The sequence below is a fragment of the Eschrichtius robustus genome, chromosome 13 (genome assembly GCF_028021215.1).
Source record: "Eschrichtius robustus isolate mEscRob2 chromosome 13, mEscRob2.pri, whole genome shotgun sequence".
Classification (NCBI taxonomy): Eukaryota; Metazoa; Chordata; class Mammalia; order Artiodactyla; family Eschrichtiidae; genus Eschrichtius; species Eschrichtius robustus.
In genome coordinates, this window is record NC_090836.1 from 53,459,050 (window position 1) to 53,461,851 (window position 2,802).

Consider the following 2,802-nt stretch of genomic DNA (forward strand, 5'->3'; position numbering starts at 1 on the left):
CCCTGCCCACTAGCAGGCCAACACAAGCTTCAGGACATGCCGGACCCCACACCCAACTGTGTCAGGAACCAGCTCCTCCCAACCTCCCTGCCCCTCAGCTATCTGACACCAGCTCTGGGATCCCTGGGCCCTTCAGCCAGATTCCAGGACGTGGCTCCGCCTGCCAATACTCCAGCACTAACCCCAGGAGCCGGCTTCACCCACCAGTAGTGGGGGCAACAGCCCCAGAGTCTTCTGGACCCTGATGCCACACACCAGTGAGCCAGCACTAGCCCCAGGGCCCCCTGGGTTTCTGCAGTCAGCCACCTTGTGACCAGGCCCCACTAACCAGCAGCAAGCAGCATCTACAGAAGGTAGGGCCTGGCAACCAACTGGGCCAGAGGCCAACAAAGTCTACCAGATCACCCACATAGTCAGTCTGCCACAACAGAAGGACCCACGTGGCCCCCTTAGGGGGGAGTCCCTAGAGCATATAGCTTGGGTAGCAAGAGGAAAGTGTGCTGTCAGGACTTCTCCTACAGAAGGTCACTTCTCCAAGGTCAAGAAACATAACTAATCTAACACATACATAAAAATACAAGTAGCAACTTAGACAAAATGAGGCAACAAAGGAACATCTTCAAACAACGGAACAAGATAAAATCCCAGAAGAAGAACTAAGTGAAGTGGAGATAGGCAATCTACCCGAGAAAGAGTTCAGAGTAATGATCGTAAAGATGATGGAAGAACTCAGGAAAAGAATGGATGCACAGAGATGGAAGTTTTTAAACAAAGAGAAAGTACAAAGAACAACCAAGCAGAGATGCAGAATACAATAACTGAAATGAAAAATACACTAGAAGGAATCAATCACTTGTAGACTAAATGATACAGAGGAATGAATCAATGAGCTGGAAGACAGAGTAGTGGAAATCACTGCTGCAGAACAGAAAAAAGAATGAAACGAGACGAGAAACAAAGATGGCGGAGTAGAAGGACATGCTCTCACTCCCTCTTGCGAGAACACCAGAATCACAACTAGCTGCTGGACAATCATCGACAGGGAGACACTGGAACTCACCAAAAAAGATACCCCCATCCAAAGACAAAGGAGAAGCCACAATGAGACAGTAGGAGGGGCGCGATCACAGTAAAATCAAATCCCATAACTGGTGGGTAGGTGACTCACAGACTGGAGAACACTTATACCACAGAAGTCCACCCACTGGAGTGAAGGTTCTGAGCCCCACGTCAGGCTACCCAACCTGGGGGTCCAGCAACGGGAGGAGGAATTCCTAGAGAATCAGACTTTGAAGCCTAGTGGGAATTGATTGCAGGACTTCCACAGGACTGGGGGAAACAGAAACTCCACTTTTGGAGGGCACACACAAAGTAGTGTGTGCATTGGGATCCAGGGGAAGGAGCAGTGACCCGAGGGGAGACTGAACCAGACCTACCTGCCAGTGTTGGAGGGTCTCCTGCAGAGGCGGGGGGTGGCTCTCTTTCACCGTGGGGACAATGACACTGGCAGCAGAAGTTCTGGGAAGTACTCCTTGGCGTGAGCCCTCCCAGAGTCTGTAATTAGCCCCACCAAAGAGCCCAGGTAGGCTCCAGTGTTGGGTTGCCTCAGGCCAAACAACCAACAGGGAGGGAACCCAGCCCCACCCATCAACAATCAAGTGGATTAAAGTTTTACTGAGCTCTGCCCACCAGAGCAACAGTCAGCTCTACCCACCACCAGTCCCTCCCATCAAGCCTCTCAGATAGCCTCATCCACCAGAGGGCAGACAGCAGAAGCAAGAAGAACTACAATCCTGCAGCCTGTGGAACAAAAACCACATTCACAGAAAGATAGACAAAATGAAAAGGCAGAGGGCTATATACCAGATGAAGGAACAAGATAAAACCCCAGAAAAACAACTAAATGAAGTGGAGATAGGCAACCTTCCAGAAAAAGAATTCAGAATAATGATAGTGAAGATGATCCAGGACCTCGGAAAAAGAATGAAGGCAAAGATCGAGAAGATGCAAGAAATGATTAACAAAGACCTAGAAGAATTAAAGAACAAACAAACAGAGATGAACAATACAATAACTGAAATGAAAACTACACTAGAAGGAATCAATAGCAGAATAACTGAGGCAGAAGAACAGATAAGTGACCTGGAAGACAGAATGGTGGAATTCACTGCTGCGGAACAGACTAAAGAAAAAAGAATGAAAAGAAATGAAGACAGCCTAAGAGACCTCTGGGACAACATTAAACGCAACAATATTTGCGTTACAGAGGTCCCAGAAGGAGAAGAGAGAGAGAAAGGACCAGAGGAAATATTTGAAGAGATTATAGTCGAAAACTTCCCTAACGTGGGAAAGGAAATAGCCACCCAAGTCCAGGGAGTGCAGAGAGTCCCATACAGGATAAACCCAAGGAGAAACATGCCAAGACACATAGTAATCAAATTGGCAAAAATTAAAGACAAAGAAAAATTATTGAAAGCAGCAAGGGAAAAACGACAAATAACATACAAGGGAACTCCCATAAGGTTAACAGCTGATTTCTCAGCAGAAACTCTACAAGTCAGAAGGGAGTGGCGTGGTATACTTAAAGTGATGAAAGGGAAGAACCTACAACCAAGATTACTCTACCTAGCAAGGATCTCATTCAGATTCAATGGAGAAATCAAAAGCTTTACAGACAAGCAAAAGCTAAGAGAATTCAGCACCACAAACCAGCTCTACAACAAATGCTAAAGGAACTTCTCTAAGTGGGAAACACAAGAGAAGAAAAGGACCTACAAAAACAAACCCAAAACAATAAGAAAA